Source organism: Bufo bufo, chromosome 7, assembly GCF_905171765.1.
Source record: "Bufo bufo chromosome 7, aBufBuf1.1, whole genome shotgun sequence".
In the NCBI taxonomy this organism is placed as follows: Eukaryota; Metazoa; Chordata; class Amphibia; order Anura; family Bufonidae; genus Bufo; species Bufo bufo.
Genome location: NC_053395.1, coordinates 222,450,413 through 222,469,618, shown reverse-complemented (window position 1 = coordinate 222,469,618; position 19,206 = coordinate 222,450,413). Strand labels below are relative to the sequence as shown.

Genomic DNA, 19,206 nt, shown 5'->3' with positions numbered 1-19,206 from the left:
TTTCAATAGCAGCAACAATTTTGAAAAAAACCTAAGACTGTTCTGGTTAAATCACACAACTTCTATCATCTTTAAAGGTGGACTGTTAAATATCTACTCTCAAAAAACAGCGCCTGACCCAGGTGCTAAGCCATCCTAAGCCCATGTAGCAGATTTTCCACACAAGTAAACATGTTATACATGACACTGTTTGCAGCCACCACTAGAGGGAGCACCATGTATATGCACTTTCATAGTTAACACTGAACTCATCATGCAAATATGCATAACATCCAACATACATAATATACATAATATACACTGCGTACAGAATTATTAGGCAAATGAGTATTTTGACCACATCATCCTCTTTATGCATGTTGTCTTACTCCAAGCTGTATAGGCTCGAAAGCCTACTACCAATTAAGCATATTAGGTGATGTGCATCTCTGTAATGAGAAGGGGTGTGGTCTAATGACATCAACACCCTATATTAGGTGTGCATAATTATTAGGCAACTTCCTTTCCTTTGGCAAAATGGGTCAAAAGAAGGACTTGACAGGATCAGAAAAGTCAAAAATAGTGAGATATCTTGCAGAGGGATGCAGCACTCTTAAAATTGCAAAGCTTCTGAAGCGTGATCATCGAACAATCAAGTGTTTCATTCAAAATAGTCAACAGGGTCGCAAGAAGCGTGTGGAAAAACCAAGGCGCAAAATAACTGCCCATGAACTGAGAAAAGTCAAGCGTGCAGCTGCCAAGATGCCACTTGCCACCAGTTTGGCCATATTTCAGAGCTGCAACATCACTGGAGTGCCCAAAAGCACAAGGTGTGCAATACTCAGAGACATGGCCAAGGTAAGAAAGGCTGAAAGACGACCACCACTGAACAAGACACACAAGCTGAAACGTCAAGACTGGGCCAAGAAATATCTCAAGACTGATTTTTCTAAGGTTTTATGGACTGATGAAATGAGAGTGAGTCTTGATGGGCCAGATGGATGGGCAGAGAGCTCCAGTCCGACTCAGACGCCAGCAAGGTGGAGGTGGAGTACTGGTTTGGGCTGGTATCATCAAAGATGAGCTTGTGGGGCCTTTTCGGGTTGAGGATGGAGTCAAGCTCAACTCCCAGTCCTACTGCCAGTTTCTGGAAGACACCTTCTTCAAGCAGTGGTACAGGAAGAAGTCTGCATCCTTCAAGAAAAACATGATTTTCATGCAGGACAATGCTCCATCACACGCGTCCAAGTACTTCACAGCATGGCTGGCAAGAAAGGGTATAAAAGAAGAAAATCTAATGACATGGCCTCCTTGTTCACCTGATCTGAACCCCATTGAGAACCTGTGGTCCATCATCAAATGTGAGATTTACAAGGAGGGAAAACAGTACACCTCTCTGAACAGTGTCTGGGAGGCTGTGGTTGCTGCTGCACGCAATGTTGATGGTGAACAGATCAAAACACTGACAGAATCCATGGATGGCAGGCTTTTGAGTGTCCTTGCAAAGAAAGGTGGCTATATTGGTCACTGATTTGTTTTTGTTTTGTTTTTGAATGTCAGAAATGTATATTTGTGAATGTTGAGATGTTATATTGGTTTCACTGGTAAAAATAAATAATTGAAATTGGTATATATTTGTTTTTTGTTAAGTTGCCTAATAATTATGCACAGTAATAGTCACCTGCACACACAGATATCCCCCTAAAATAGCTAAAACTAAAAACAAACTAAAAACTACTTCCAAAAATATTCAGCTTTGATATTAATGAGTTTTTTGGGTTCATTGAGAACATGGTTGTTGTTCAATAATAAAATTAATCCTCAAAAATACAACTTGCCTAATAATTCTGCACTCCCTGTATGTATAAGCTCTAACACATAACATATGTACACTGCATATTAACACCTCACAGGCAAACATTAACTAAGGAGGGCCACTCCACATCACAACTCCACCAGAAGAATAGTGAGTGCAGCTCTGGAGTATAATACAGGATGTAACTCAGGATCAGTGCAGGATAAGTAATGTAATGTATGTACACAGTGATTGCACCAGCAGAATAGTGAGTGCAGCTCTGGAGTATAATACAGGATGTAACTCAGGATCAGTACAGGATAAGTAATGTATGTACACAGTGACTGCACCAGCAGAATAGTGAGTGCAGCTCTGGAGTATAATACAGGATGTAACTCAGGATCAGTACAGGATAAGTAATGTATGTACACAGTGACTCCACCAGCAGAATAGTGAGTGCAGCTCTGGAGTATAATACATGATGTAACTCAGGATCAGTACAGGATAAGTAATGTATGTACACAGTGACTGCACCAGCAGAATAGTGAGTGCAGCTCTGGAGTATAATACAGGATGTAACTCAGGATCAGTACAGGATAAGTAATGTATGTACACAGTGACTCCACCAGCAGAATAGTGAGTGCAGCTCTGGAGTATAATACAGGATGTAACTCAGGATCAGTACAGGATAAGTAATGTATGTACACAGTGACTGCACCAGCAGAATAGTGAGTGCAGCTCTGGGGTATAATACAGGATGTAACTCAGGATTAGTACAGGATAAGTAATGTAATGTATGTGCACAGTGACTGTACCAGCAGAATAGTGAGTGCAGCTCTGGAGTATAATACAGGATGTAACTTAATGATTTTCCTATTTCATGACGTAAAGTCATAGTTTTATTAAAGACACGGAGGCGAGTATTGCTTTCTCCTTCTTTACTTCCACCAATAGCAGCAAAGGAGAAATTAACATAATCAAAACAATAAAGGACCCTCCCCTAACAGATCCTATAATAAGCAGTGTCCTCTTTATATCTTCCTCTTTCTTTGAATCCACGACACCAACCGCCAAACCATAACCGAAAACGAACCAAACTGGAACTGGTTCCGACACCGACCATTCTTGTCCCTCCAACTGAAGAACTCAAGCCAACATGGCTAACATCTCAAGAAACCTGGAACAACACGGAATTCCATCTGCCAAGGAGTTTTCAACCTGAAACAGAATAAATAATATAGCCAGTGTAAACACATGGGTACAAATGCGCAATCTCGACCCTATAACGGTCGTACATCAAAAAGGTCGCTGAAACAGAACCATAATAAACCTTAACGGTAAACGTCATAAATAACAACAGAAGACAGAGTAATAGTCAATAATAATACCATAACAGTAATAATAACAGGGCGGGCAGGAGAAACCCAGGGTGGGCAATACTCGCCTCCGTGTCTTTAATAAAACTATGACTTTACGTCATGAAATAGGAAAATCATTAAGTTTTACATCAAGACACGGAGGCTTCGTATTGCAAGTTCAAAGCTGCTCAATAATAGCTGAAAACACATGAGGGGAAGGACGGAAATAAAACTCTGTGAACGTCGTGGCCCTAGACCAGTCAGCCAGACGCAGAATGTCCTCCAAACGAGCCCCCGAAACTGCCAGGGCAGTAGCAGCTGCGCCCCTGGCCGAGTGAGCGGTAAAGATCGTCGTATCAATCCCAGAAAGGGACATGACCCACTTCATCCAACGCGCCAAAGTGGGACTGGTAACCGGGCCAAAGGGATGACGAATAGAGAGGAAAAGCTGCGGAACGTCCGCAGAACGGTGAGACCGAGTGCGCAACTCATATTCCCGTAGGCAAGCTACAGGACAGAGCGCCGGAGAAGACGGAAAACTGGGATAGGACACAGACCGAATATTGGTCTTGGTACGCCGCGTGATGTTAAAAGTAACACCCTCGGGAGTAAAGGATCTGGCATCATGATCCAAAGCCCTGACATCAGATACCCTCTTACAGGAAATCAGGCAAAAAAGGGTCAGCAACTTGGCCGACAGATGACGGAGGGAAAGAGCCGCGTTGTCGGGCCAGGAAGAGAGGAAAGACAGCACCAGGGAAACATCCCACGTAGTGGTGAAACGTGGCCGAGGAGGCCGAGCCAAGCGTGAGCCACGTAAAAGTCGAGACACCAAAGGGTGTTGACCAGCAGGAACGCCATCAAATCCCTGATGAGTCGAGGAAATCGCAGAACGGAACAAATTGATGGTCCGATAAGCTTTCCCTGCTTCAAAAAGAGATGTCAGGAATTGCAATAAATGGGTTACAGATGCCGAAACGGGATCCAGGTCCCGTTCCATGCACCAGCTAACCCAAGATCCCCAAGCTGCCCGGTAAGATTTTCGGGTGCCGGGAGCCCAAGCGTTGTCCAGGAGGCGTCTAGTTGCCTCCGAAATTCCCTCGACCTCTCCTGGAGTCCTGAGATTCGGCACGCTAGAAGTTGAAGGGAGCCCTCGACCAGCAGGGGATGTGGGGCACCCAGAGGGTCCTGGAGGAGATCCGTCCGCGTCGGGAGTAGGAGAGGAACACCGACTAGGAGTTCTAGGAGGATCGGGTACCAGGCTTGAGTTCCCCAAAAGGGAATCACCACCACCAGTTCCGCCCCCTGACGCCGAGTCTGTAGCAACATCCTCGGAATCATGGCAAACGGTGGAAACGCGTAATGTAGGGCTGAAGACCAGTCCTGTAGAAACGCATCCACTGCTTCTGCTTCCGGGTCCGGCCGCCAGCTGAAGAACCTGGGCAGGTGAGTATTGATTCGGGAGGCGAACAGGTCTATGGAGCAAGGACCCCAGATGTCCGAGATTGTGGAGAACATTTCCGGATTCAGCCTCCAGTCGCTGCCGTCCGTGAAGCATCGGGAACTCCAATCCGCTTTGTAGTTGTGAAGACCCGGCAGGTACTCCGCTTGAATCATGATGTCCCTGGACAGACAGTAGGACCAGAACTCCTTCGCCAGTCGGGCTAAGGTGGCCGATTGAGTGCTGCCTAGGTGATTGACGTATCGGACCGCCGACACATTGTCCATGCGTAGACGGATGCATGCATGAGCTATGCCCTTGGTGAAACTCCTGATGGCAAACGAACCCGCTAGAAGTTCCAGCGCGTTGATGTGAAGATGGGTCTCGGACACCGACCATCGACCCCCAGTGGAGATACCCTCGCAGTGGGCACCCCAGCCTTGGAGACTCGCGTCCGACTCTACCGTGAATTCCGGTTGGAATCCGAAGATTGCTCTGCCGTTCCAGGCTTCCAAATTGCTCAACCACCAACGAAGTTCCTCCTGAGCTTCCTGATCCAGAATCACCGCGTCTGCAAACGAGGCCCCGGCACGGAGGTGGGCGATCTTCAGGCGCTGTAACGCCCGATAATGGAGCGGAGCGGGGAAGACTGCCTGGATAGAGGAGGCTAATAGCCCAATGATGCGAGCCAGGTGGCGTAGGGATAGGGAGGGAGTTGAGAGAGCATGTCTCAACTCCTTGCGTATCGTCCGCAATTTCTCTGCAGGGAGGCTGAGAGATTCCGCAACAGAGTCCACCGTGAAGCCCAGAAACTCCATACGTCGAGTCGGTGTGAGGCAGGATTTCTCGAGATTGAGTAGAAAACCCAGACCCGTCAGAAGATCCGAGGTCCACTGGAGATGTTTTAGCAGAGATGACTGACATTGGTGCATAATGAGGATGTCGTCCAGGTATATGACAAGACGAACCCCACGACTCCGCAGCCAGGCCATGACTGGGCGCAGTAACTTGGTGAAGCACCAAGGTGCTGAGGAAAGACCGAACGGCAGGCAAGTGAAGCGCCACACTTCGCCCTTCCACAGGAAGCGCAGAAGATCCCTGGAGGAGGAGGCAATCGGGACCGTCAGATAGGCATCTTTGAGATCCAGCTTCACCATCCAGTCCCCCGGAATCAGCAAGTCCCGAAGGAGGTGAATCCCCTCCATCTTGAAGTGGCGGTAGCGCACCACAGAGTTCAGTGCCCGGAGATTTATGACCGGACGAAATTGTCCCCCTTTTTTCTGAACTAGAAAAATGTGGCTGAGAACGCCCCTTTGGGTAGGAGGGGCCCTTTCTATCGCATCCTTGTGCAAGAGGGAACAAAGTTCTACGTCCACTAGCTCCCTGTCCGGTAGCGCCAGGGGAGGGGGAGAAAGAACGAGATCTGGCGAACCCGTAAGTTCTATGTGGAACCCCTGCACAGTGTTCAGCACCCATGGGTCTGATGTAATGCTGGACCAAACGTGGGAACATAGACGGAGTCTGCCCCCGACACAAGGAGCCAAAGAAGTCCCCACTGGGGAAAGACTTACCGAAAGATTTTCTGTAGTTCGGATTTCCTCTAACCGACCTGGAACGCCATTGGCCGCCTCTGGCCGGGAAGAACGAGGGAGGGTTCCTTTGGTCCTGGAAAGGAGGTCTCTGGTTGAAGGAGCCTCTGCCCGAGCTGCGGGCTTGATAACTGGAGCGGCCGGACAGACGGCCCCTACTACTGCCGGCCCTAGTGGAGACCCGTCCCTGAAATACCCTTTTCATGGAGGACTGGGCCTTGTCCAATGCGGTAAATGCTCCAACGTACCTGCTGAGGTCCTTAATGAAGGAATCCCCGAACAGTTGACCCTGAGCATCCTTCCCTGTCTCAGTGAGTGCCAGGTTGGCCAATTTTGGGTCAATTTTAAAAAGAATGGCTTTACGCCTTTCAATGGACAGGGAGGAGTTGGTGCTGCCCGCAATGCAAATGGCTCTTTGTATCCAGCCAGTAAGCTCCTCCGGATAAATCGGAGAGCCGTCCACTCTGGCCGATTCGGCCATTTCAAAGATTTTGGCGAGGGGGCCAAAAATGTCGAGGAGCTTGTCCTGACAACTCTTTATAGCGGAATCCAGCCCTTTACGGGGATTCCAGCCGGTTTTTGCCAAAAACTGCGTCATCTTTTGATCCACAGATGGCGTTTCACAGACCTTGTTGGGTATCAATGGTCTAGGGCATTCCGCACGGAGCTTGCTGCGCGCCTCTTTGCTGAGAGGACGACGCACCCAATGCTCCAGGTAGTCGCTCACATGAGCTACCGGCATCCACTCCGCCGACCTAGGGTGGTGGAGGGCATCAGGGTCAAATAGTGGGTTGCCAGAAGGATCCACCAGGGTAGAAGCCGTGTTAGGGGCAGAGGTGGATGCGCCCACGGACCCAGATGTGGAAGGCCTAGGGCCTGAGGTGCTTGGAAACTCAGGTTCCATCTCCAACACTCCATCAGAGTGGTCACTTGCCTCCGCATAAGCCTCCATGTCAGATTCATTATCAGAATCTATGTCATCAGTTTGTGCTCTAGCACATTTCCACGTTCGCGCCCTTTCTGCCTGGCGCGGTAAGGCTCTTTTGCGCGATCTAAGCGCGCTATCATGGGTGGCTTGGATCACACCAGTCAATGTCTCCTGGGCAGGAGGTTCAATGGTAGGCTGCGGGTTAGTGGGTGTAGGCATTAGATTAGAGGGGCCAAGAGCATGGGCAGATAAGGCCTGAGATATGGTCTGAGAGATCATGGAGGACATGGATCCCATGGCCTCTATAATGGCACTAGACACTGAGCGTTGTAGCTCCAGGGCCTGTGCGCTAATGGCTGGCAAGTTGGGGTCCCCAGTGGGTGTGGGGGGATTAGGCCCAGAGGGAGAGCGGTCTGAGGACATGATCTCGTTTATTTAGAGATAAAATCTAAATGCAGAGTAACCGATGGGGTACCTAGTCTAATGGTGCCTAATCTGTGGCAGAAAACTAACCTAAGCAGGGGTTAATCACCCCAAGCGCCGCAGTGTAGCAGGAGCCGATCCGGAGCCGAGTGGAGCAGCAAGGCACTGGTGAGCGCTCCGAAATCCCGCGAGAGGACGGGCGGGAGCTCCCAAGATGGCCGCCGAGATCTCGCGATATCTCGGAGCCGCGGGAAGCAACAGAAATATGCCGCCGAAAACCTATGCCGCCGGAGACCAGCGGGGAGGAATCGGAGCGGCGACAAAGGTAGTGGGAGAGGAGGGGGGTCAAGGAAACACACCCCAAGAAAGGAAAGGATTTAGGGGATAAAAAACGCTGATGATCGCAAGGCAGAGGGGAAAGAGCGGGAGGGGGGGGACGACCCCCAGATGAAGGCCGCAATAGGTGTATGGGGGATACAGTAGTAATGCGATAAAATCTCCAAATGAAGGGAAAAGGGAGACCCTGTTAGAGGTCAGAACAGTATATATATACTAGGCAAGTATTAAACACCATGCAAAGACATAATTGCTTCCAAATCTAAAATCACATAATCGAACATATACAGTCATGTGAAAAAATTAGGACACCCTTTGAAAGCATGTGGTTTTTTGTAACATTTTTAATAAATGGTTATTTCATCTCCGTTTCAACAATACAGAGAGATTAAAGTAATCCAACTAAACAAAGAAAACTGAAGAAAAGTCTTTTCAAGATCTTCTGTAAATGTCATTCTACAAAAATGCCTATTCTAACTGAGGAAAAAGATAGGACACCCTCACATGTATTCCCTCTTAAATTGGCTCAGATCTCACACAGGTATATCACACCAGGTGCACATAATTAGTAGATCGTTACTCTGCATGTTGAATGAGGCTTGCCCTATTTAAACCTCAGACATTTAGTTTGGTGTGCTCCTGACTGTTGAAGTGAGAGTGAGCACCATGGTGAGAGCAAAAGAGCTGTCAGAGGACTTCAGAAAAAAGATTGTAGCAGCCTATGAGTCTGGGAAGGGATTTAAAAAGATCTCAAAAGATTTTGAAATCAGCCATTCCACTGTCCGGAAGATAGTCTACAAGTGGAGGGCTTTCAAAACAACTGCCAACATGCCCAGGACTGGTCGCCCCAGCAAGTTCACCCCAAGAGCAGACCGCAAGATGCTAAAAGAGGTATCCAAAAACCCTAAAGTGTCATCTCGAGAACTACAGCAGGCTCTGGCTACTGTTGATGTAGAAGTACATGCCTCTACAATCAGAAAGAGACTGTACAAGTTTAACTTGCATGGGAGGTGTGCAAGGAGGAAACCTTTGCTTTCCAAGAGAAACATCGAGGCCAGACTGACATTTGCCAGCGATAAAGTTGACAAAGACCAGGACTTCTGGAATAATGTTCTTTGGACAGATGAGTCCAAAATTGAATTATTTGGACACAACAGCAGAGGACATGTTTGGCGTAAACCAAACACAGCATTCCAAGAAAAGAACCTCATACCAACTGTGAAGCATGGAGGTGGAAGTGTCATGGTTTGGGGCTGCTTTGCTGCAGCAGGACCTGGTCAGCTCACCATCATAGAATCCACGATGAATTCTACTGTGTATCAGAAGGTGCTTGAAGAACATGTGAGACCATCAGTTAGAAAATTAAAGCTGAAGCGGAACTGGACCATGCAACATGACAATGACCCAAAACATACTAGTAAATCAACCAAAGATTGGCTGAAAAAGAAGAAATGGAGAGTCCTGGAATGGCCAAGTCAAAGTCCAGATTTGAATCCCATTGAGATGCTGTGGGGTGACTTGAAAAGGGCTGTACGTGCAAGAAACCCCTCAAACATCTCACAGCTGAAAAAGTTCTGCATTGAGGAGTGGGGTAAAATTTCCTCAGACCGATGTCGAAGACTGGTAGATGGCTACAAGAACCGTCTCACTGCAGTTATTTCAGCCAAAGGAGGTAACACTCGCTATTAGGGGCAAGGGTGTCCTATCTTTTTCCTCAGTTAGAATAGGCATTTTTGTAGAATGACATTTACAGAAGATCTTGAAAAGACTTTTCTTCAGTTTTCTTTGTTTAGTCGGATTACTTTAATCTCTCTGTATTGTTGAAACGGAGATGAAATAACCATTTATTAAAAATGTTACAAAAAACCACATGCTTTCAAAGGGTGTCCTAATTTTTTCACATGACTGTAGATCACTTAGCTTTGGTGGAGCAGCAAAGAAAGAGGAAGATATAAAGAGGACACTGCTTATTATAGGATCTGTTAGGGGAGGGTCCATTGTTGTTATGATTATGGTAATTTCTCCTTTGCTGCTATTGGTGGAAGTAAAGAAGGAGTAAGCAATACGAAGCCTCCGTGTCTTGCTGTAAAACTCAGGATCAGTACAGTATAAGTAATGTATGTACACAGTAACTGCACCAGCAGAATAGTGAGTGCAGCTCTGGAGTATAATACAGGATGTAACTCAGGATCAGTACAGGATAAGTAATGTATGTACACAGTGACTGCACCAGCAGAATAGTGAGTGCAGCTCTGGAGTATAATACAGGATATAACTCAGGATCAGTACAGGATAAGTATTGTATGCACACAGTGACTGCACAGCAGAATAGTGAGTACAGCTCTGGAGTATAATACAGGATGTAGCTCAGGATCAGTACAGGATAAGTAATGTAATGTATGTACACAGTGACTGCACCAGCAGAATAGTGAGTGCAGCTCTGGAGTATAATACAGGATGTAACTCAGGATCAGTACAGGATAAGTAATGTATGTACACAGTGACTGCACCAGCAGAATAGTGAGTGCAGCTCTGCAGTATAATACAGGATGTAACTCAGGATGAATCTATCTGGAAAAACACTCCATTCCATGTGGGCACTTATCCCCAGCTGTATAAATAAACTGTGACTGACATCAACTGGATGAATTCAATAAAATAATCCCAGTGAATATAAATCCTTGAGTTGTCTTCTTCTGTACTGTAGATACAGTTTCTTTGTTTTATCTGTGTCTGGGAAAGCTGGATGACCATCATTATCGTCCCTAAGAGAAATATGATCTTGTAAACCATCTTTCTTCAGTTTTTTAGTAAAGATTTTTTAAAGGAATTTACCTAATAAAGATATTTATGTGTATGGTGACTTCACCGTTTTTATTATCTCTGTACTGTGACATCACTGTGTTTATTATCTCTGTACTGTGACATCACTGCGTTTATTATCTCTGTACTGTGACATCACTGCGTTTATTATCTCTGTACTGTGACATCACTGTGTTTATTATCTCTATACTGTGACATCACTGTGTTTATTATCTCTGTACTGTGACATCACTGTGTGTATTATCTCTGTACTGTGACATCACTGTGTTTATTATCTCTGTACTGTGACATCACTGTGTTTATTATCCCTGTACTGTGACATCAATGTGTTTATTATCTCTGTACTGTGACATCGCTGTGTTTATTATCTCTGTACTATGGCATCACTGTGTTTATTATCTCTGTACTGTGACATCAATGTGTTTATTATCTCTGTACTGTGACATCACTGTGTTTATTATCCCTGTACTGTGACATTACTGTGTTTATTATCTCTGTACTGTGACATCACTGTGTTTATTGTCTCTGTACTGTGACATCACTGTGTTTATTATCCCTGTACTGTGACATCACTGTGTTTATTATCCCTGTACTGTGACATCACTGTGTTTATTATCCCTGTACTGTGACATCACTGTGTTTATTATCCCTGTACTGTGACATCACTGTGTTTATTATCTCTGTACTGTGACATCACTGTGTTTATTATCTCTGTACTGTGACATCACTGTGTTTATTATCCCTGTACTGTGACATTACTGTGTTTATTATCTCTGTACTGTGACATCACTGTGTTTATTGTCTCTGTACTGTGACATCACTGTGTTTATTATCTCTGTACTGTGACATCACTGCGTTTATTATCTCTGTACTGTGACATCACTGCGTTTATTATCTCTGTACTGTGACATCACTGCGTTTATTATCTCTGTACTGTGACATCACTGTGTTTATTATCTCTATACTGTGACATCACTGTGTTTATTATCTCTGTACTGTGACATCACTGTGTGTATTATCTCTGTACTGTGACATCACTGTGTTTATTATCTCTGTACTGTGACATCACTGTGTTTATTATCCCTGTACTGTGACATCAATGTGTTTATTATCTCTGTACTGTGACATCGCTGTGTTTATTATCTCTGTACTATGGCATCACTGTGTTTATTATCTCTGTACTGTGACATCAATGTGTTTATTATCTCTGTACTGTGACATCACTGTGTTTATTATCCCTGTACTGTGACATTACTGTGTTTATTATCTCTGTACTGTGACATCACTGTGTTTATTGTCTCTGTACTGTGACATCACTGTGTTTATTATCCCTGTACTGTGACATCACTGTGTTTATTATCCCTGTACTGTGACATCACTGTGTTTATTATCCCTGTACTGTGACATCACTGTGTTTATTATCCCTGTACTGTGACATCACTGTGTTTATTATCCCTGTACTGTGACATCACTGTGTTTATTATCTCTGTACTGTGACATCACTGTGTTTATTATCTCTGTACTGTGACATCACTGTGTTTATTATCCCTGTACTGTGACATCACTGTGTTTATTATCTCTGTACTGTGACATCACTGTGTTTATTGTCTCTGTACTGTGACATCACTGTGTTTATTATCCCTGTACTGTGACATCACTGTGTTTATTATCCCTGTACTGTGACATCACTGTGTTTATTATCCCTGTACTGTGACATCACTGTGTTTATTATCCCTGTACTGTGACATCACTGTGTTTATTATCCCTGTACTGTGACATCACTGTGTTTATTATCCCTGTACTGTGACATCACTGTGTTTATTATCTCTGTACTGTGACATCACTGTGTTTATTATCCCTGTACTGTGACATCACTGTGTGTATTATCCCTGTACTGTGACATCACTGTGTGCATTATCCCTGTACTGTGACATCACTGTGTTTATTATCCCTGTACTGTGACATCACTGTGTTTATTATCTTTGTACTGTGACATCACTGTGTTTATTATCCCTGTACTGTGACATCACTGTGTTTATTATCTCTGTACTGTGACATCACTGTGTTTATTATTTCTGTACTGTGACATCACTGTGTTTATTATCTCTGTACTGTGACATCACTGTGTTTATTATCTCTGTACTGTGACATCACTGTGTTTATTATCCCTGTACTGTGACATCACTGTGTTTATTATCCCTGTACTGTGACATCAATGTGTTTATTATCCCTGTACTGTGACATCACTGTGTTTATTATTCCTGTACTGTGACATCACTGTGTTTATTATCTCTGTACTGTGACATCACTGTGTTTATTATTTCTGTACTGTGACATCACTGTGTTTATTATCCCTGTACTGTGACATCACTGTGTTTATTATCCCTGTACTGTGACATCACTGTGTTTATTATCTCTGTACTGTGACATCACTGTGTTTATTATCTCTGTACTGTGACATCACTGTGTTTATTATCTCTGTACTGTGACATCTCTGTGTTTATTATCCCTGTACTGTGACATCACTGTGTTTATTATCCCTGTACTGTGACATCACTGTGTTTATTATCCCTGTACTGTGACATCACTGTGTTTATTATCCCTGTACTGTGACATCACTGTGTTTATTATCTCTGTACTGTGACATCACTGTGTTTATTATCTCTGTACTGTGACATCACTGTGTTTATTATCCCTGTACTGTGACATCACTGTGTGTATTATCTCTGTACTGTGACATCACTGTGTTTATTATCTCTGTACTGTGACATCACTGTGTTTATTATCCCTGTGCTGTGACATCACTGTGTTTATTATCCCTGTACTGTGACATCACTGTGTTTATTATCTCTGTACTGTGACATCACTGTGTTTATTATCCCTGTACTGTGACATCACTGTGTTTATTATCTCTGTACTGTGACATCACTGTGTTTATTATCCCTGTACTGTGACATCACTGTGTTTATTATCTCTGTACTGTGACATCACTGTGTTTATTATCTCTGTACTGTGACATCACTGTGTTTATTATCCCTGTACTGTGACATCACTGTGTGTATTATCTCTGTACTGTGACATCACTGTGTTTATTATCTCTGTACTGTGACATCACGGTGTTTATTATCCCTGTACTGTGACATCACTGTGTTTATTATCCCTGTACTGTGACATCACTGTGTTTATTATCTCTGTACTGTGACATCACTGTGTTTATTATCTCTGTACTGTGACATCACTGTGTATATTATCCCTGTACTGTGACATCACTGTGTTTATTATCTCTGTACTGTGACATCACTGTGTTTATTATCCCTGTACTGTGACATCACTGTGTTTATTATCTCTGTACTGTGACATCACTGTGTTTATTATCTCTGTACTGTGACATCACTGTGTATATTATCCCTGTACTGTGACATCACTGTGTTTATTATCTCTGTACTGTGACATCACTGTGTTTATTATCCCTGTACTGTGACATCACTGTGTTTATTATCTCTGTACTATGACATCACTGTGTGTATTATCTCTGTACTGTGACATCACTGTGTTTATTATCTCTGTACTGTGACATCACTGTGTTTATTATCTCTGTACTGTGACATCACTGTGTTTATTATCCCTGTACTGTGACATCACTGTGTGTATTATCTCTGTACTGTGACATCACTGTGTTTATTATCTCTGTACTGTGACATCACTGTGTATATTATCTCTGTACTGTGACATCACTGTGTGTATTATCTCTGTACTGTGACATCACTGTGTTTATTATCTCTGTACTGTGACATCACTGTGTTTATTATCTCTGTACTGCGACATCACTGTGTTTATTACCTCTGTGCTGTGACATCACTGTGTTTATTATCTCTGTGCTGTGACATCACTGTGTTTATTATCCTTGTACTGTGACATCACTGTGTTTATTATCCCTGTACTGTGACATAACTGTGTTTATTATCTCTGTACTGTGACATCACTGTGTATATTATCTCTGTACTGTGACATCACTGTGTTTATTATCCATGTACTGTGACATCACTGTGTTTATTATCCCTGTACTGTGACATCACTGTGTTTATTATCTCTGTACTGTGACATCACTGTGTGTATTATCTCTGTACTGTGACATCACTGTGTTTATTATCTCTGTACTGTGACATCACTGTGTTTATTACCTCTGTGCTGTGACATCACTGTGTTTATTATCTCTGTGCTGTGACATCACTGTGTTTATTATCCTTGTACTGTGACATCACTGTGTTTATTATCCCTGTACTGTGACATCACTGTGTTTATTATCCCTGTACTGTGACATCACTGTGTTTATTATCTCTGTACTGTGACATCACTGTGTGTATTATCTCTGTACTGTGACATCACTGTGTTTATTATCTCTGTACTGTGACATCACTGTGTTTATTATCCCTGTACTGTGACATCACTGTGTGTATTATCTCTGTACTGTGACATCACTGTGTTTATTATCTCTGTACTGTGACATCACTGTGTATATTATCCCTGTACTGTGACATCACTGTGTGTATTATCTCTGTACTGTGACATCACTGTGTTTATTATCTCTGTACTGTGACATCACTGTGTTTATTATCTCTGTACTGTGACATCACTGTGTTTATTATCTCTGTGCTGTGACATCACTGTGTATATTATCCCTGTACTGTGACATCACTGTGTGTATTATCTCTGTACTGTGACATCACTGTGTTTATTATCTCTGTACTGTGACATCACTGTGTTTATTATCTCTGTGCTGTGACATCACTGTGTTTATTATCCTTGTACTGTGACATCACTGTGTTTATTATCTCTGTGCTGTGACATCACTGTGTTTATTATCCTTGTACTGTGACATCACTGTATGCATTATCCTTGTACTTTGACATCACTGTGTGCATTATCCTTGTACTTTGACATCACTGTGTGCATTATCCCTTGCACTTATATTCTGAAGACTGGGAAAGCTGGGTGATGACTTCAGCGCCCTCTATATTGGCAGCCCCCCTTCCCCCCTCCAGCTTTCCCAACAGCAGGTATATCAGTAATTTAAGATGGAAATGCTCTTCTTCTTACGTCTGCTCCTCTAATGGTGCATCTTATCCTGTGTGACCTGGAGCAGGGGGAGGACATGATGTGCCAGGAGCTGCTGACACTTGAGAGTGCCTCTTTAAGAATGGATAGGGATCGCAGAATGGGCAGGGCTGGGACAGCAGCTATTAATATGTGGTGTCCTTCACTTCCACTCACTCTGCACAGGAGAGTACAAGACGCTGCACTGAGAGGAGCTGCTGCGGACATGTGCCTGGCACAGGTATGGTACCCGGGCACTGCCCATACTACAGGGTAACTGCATTACTATACAGATCCTGTGGCACTAAGCACAGTATATACCCCCACGTGTAGAACAGATGCTTCCAGTGATGTACTTGGTGCTGTATCTGGTATCTGCAGGGTCTCCTCAGCACCAGGGGGTCTGACTGTGCTCAGGACAGAGCCTGGAGGAGAGGCAGAATCCGGGATCCAGATGCAGGATTGGTACCAGGTCTGCTGGTATCTGGGTTACAGGAAGATAAGAGGTTTATCCGGGGGCATGATCTGTAAGCTGCCCAGGAATAGAGAGATGCCAACCGCCCCTAATCTACCCGCCTTAAAGGTTTCATCCTGGAAATGTGCCCTGTATCTGCGTAAAAAATGTCTGTACTTGTGTGCCAGAGTCTCTGAGACAGTATCGCACAGGCTTAGATACACTGGGCTCAGGAGACAGTATCGCACATGATAGGCTTAGATACACTGGGCTCAGGAGACAGTATCACACATGATAGGCTTAGATACACTGGGCTCAGGAGACAGTATCACACATGATAGGCTTAGATACACTGGGCTCAGGAGACAGTATCACACATGATAGGCTTAGATACACTGGGCTCAGGAGACAGTATCACACATGATAGGCTTAGATACAGCAGCAACAGGACACTGGGACACATTCACAAAAGTTTTGCCGTCTGTTTTCACGAGTAAAAATACTCTTATTTTTTCAGTCTTATTTACCAACTGTTTTTGCGCCTGCTGCACCTATTTTGAGTTTTAAAACAAAATCAGAAGTATTCTATCTTTTGCGCCTTATTTCTGTCCTATTTATGTAGGTGCGCCTTATTTAGCCCCAGATTTCGTCATAAAATCGGTCTAATTTCTCCTCCACTCTAGGGCTGGCGCACTTTTCTGCCTCTGTTTTGAGGTGGCGAGTTGCGCCACAATTTGCATTCTTTCATGGAGATGTGCGCCTAATTTCAGATCACTGGCGCCACATTTTCATGCGCACACTAATTAGACCAGTTTAGTGAATCTGAATCTGTCTTACAAGAAAATGACCACTAGAGGTCAGGCTTAAACCAAATTAGAGAAACCAGATTTATTAAGGGATAATAAATGAGGCGCAAATTGAAGACAGACTTTGCCAATACGCCAGTTTTTTATTTATTTTTTTAGTAAATGTGCCCCACTGTTCCTGGAATGAATAATGCAAAGAGTACTTGATGAGCAATTTCATGCTGGATATTGTAGTTCTCTTCAGTTTGCTGCCCTCTGTTTGCCACTGACCCAGTATTTCCCTCTCCTATACCTCCTAGCAGAGTAAGTGCCCCCCTGTTCAGATGGGAGAGGTCCTAAATTTATTGTGGGTCCTAAGTAGAGCTGCTGTTATGGTACTTAAAGGGGTTCTTCGGGCTAAAGATATTGATGAACTTTTCTCGGGAAACAGAGCGGATGCTGAAGGCTGTACTCACTGTATAGACTCTAAAGCAGTGCTAGCCCGAAACAGCTGATTGTAGGGGGGTTGGGTGTTGAGACCCCCCATCGATCTGATATTGATGAACTATCCAGAGGATAGGCCATCGATGTCTGTAGCCCGGAGAACCCCTTTAAATCCTAACTTAACACCAAGAACTTCAAATTAATATTCTTCCATGTCATAATCACAGAAATACTGAAAGCTGAGCTATGAGGAGCTGTTTGCTGAGGTCTTAACTCTCCTTGTAGCATGTGGATATCTATAGTGTGAGGACCCTAGCAAACAGCTCCTTATATCTCAGCTTCCCGGCATCCTGTGAGTATAAGGGCTCATTCACACGGCCATTGTTAGGCCGTTTCGTGCATTGGGGACCGCAATCTGCACCATCCGTGCGGCTGTCGGGACGGATCCAGACCCATTCAACTTAAATGGGTCCGTGATCCGTCCGCACTGCAAAAAAATAGAACACTCCGTAGTGCTTCCGTGGGGTGCTTGCCTCTGTTCCACACCTACTTTCCGTATTGTGGACCCATTCAAGCTGTTTGCGGGACACAATTATGGCCACGGCCCCGTGCATGAGCCCTAACATGAAGAGGCAGCATAAAAACTGTGGTCCCGGTGCAGATCCCAGAGTAATCCACCCTAAAGCATTAACAGTGGCTACTGGTTGCAGGGATTAAGGGGTTAATAAGCCAATCATACCCTCAGCCAGTTAAACCCATTACGTTACATTAATTAAGAGCACAAGAACAGCAACTTGCTGATGGTTTCCAGATAGCAACAGGACATTGTGTTTCCACACTGCACAGAACACAAGTGTAAAGCCGTTAGGTCCTATGGAGGTCAGAAAAAGAGGGGACACCTGCTAAGCCCCCATTTTGAGTGGGGGCCAACTGTTAGGTCTCATGCACACTAACGTATTTTACTTCCGTGACCGTTCAGGTTTTTTTTTGCAGACCATATGCGGAACCATTTATTTCAATGGGTCTGCAAAAAAACGGAAGTTACTCCGTATGCACTCCGTTTCTGTACGTCCGTTCCGCAGAAAAATAGAACACGTCCTATTACCGTCCGCATTACGGACACGAATAGGACTGTTCTATTAGGGGCCAGCTGTTCCGTTCCGCAAAATACGGAATGCACGCGGACGTCTTCCGTATTTTTTGCAGATCCGTGTTTAGCGGACCACAAAATACATACGGTCATGTGCATGAGGCCTTAGACAGTGATTTAGGGTCCATTCCCCTCCCATAGTCGACATGGAGAATAGCGCACTGTGCAAAACGACGGACGCCTCGAAAGAACTGAAGTCTGTCTGGTGTCAATAGTGCCTATTGTGGGACATTTTATGTAAACATGACAGGTCTCATTCACTGACAACTAGCAGAGATCTTGAAAACATTGAGGCATTGAAGCACAAAGTAACAGCAGAGCTCTGCAGTGATCATTATACATTGTAGAAACAGATAGAATCAGAAATCGTTACAATGTATTCTTGTATTGATACATGGCTGCTGAAGGGGGCGGAGCTTACTCTGCCATCCTTTGTGCCAGGCTCCAGAGTATTTCCGTACCAGTTTTCTGTCAGTACCCAATGTTCTGTACGGTAGTATTATAGATGAGCCTCAGTAAACTGCTCGCAGATGCCGGGTAATTGTATTATCTGACTACAGATCTGACCCCATTCATTTACAATGGCGGCTTCCTAGTGTAAGTGATT

At 44.3% G+C, this 19,206-nt stretch overlaps 1 protein-coding gene across 5 annotated transcripts in view; it reads left to right on the top strand.

Annotated features, from left to right (window-relative positions):
- Positions 1-15,956: 15,956 nt before the first annotated feature.
- PLCD4 (phospholipase C delta 4) overlaps positions 15,957-19,206 on the top strand; it is a 66,435-nt gene continuing 63,185 nt past the window's right edge. For all 5 annotated transcript variants that reach the window (XM_040441270.1, XM_040441268.1, XM_040441269.1 and 2 more), the window contains exon 1: positions 15,957-16,007. The gene's annotated coding sequence lies outside the window, so the exon portion shown is untranslated. The remainder of the gene's footprint in view (positions 16,008-19,206) is intronic.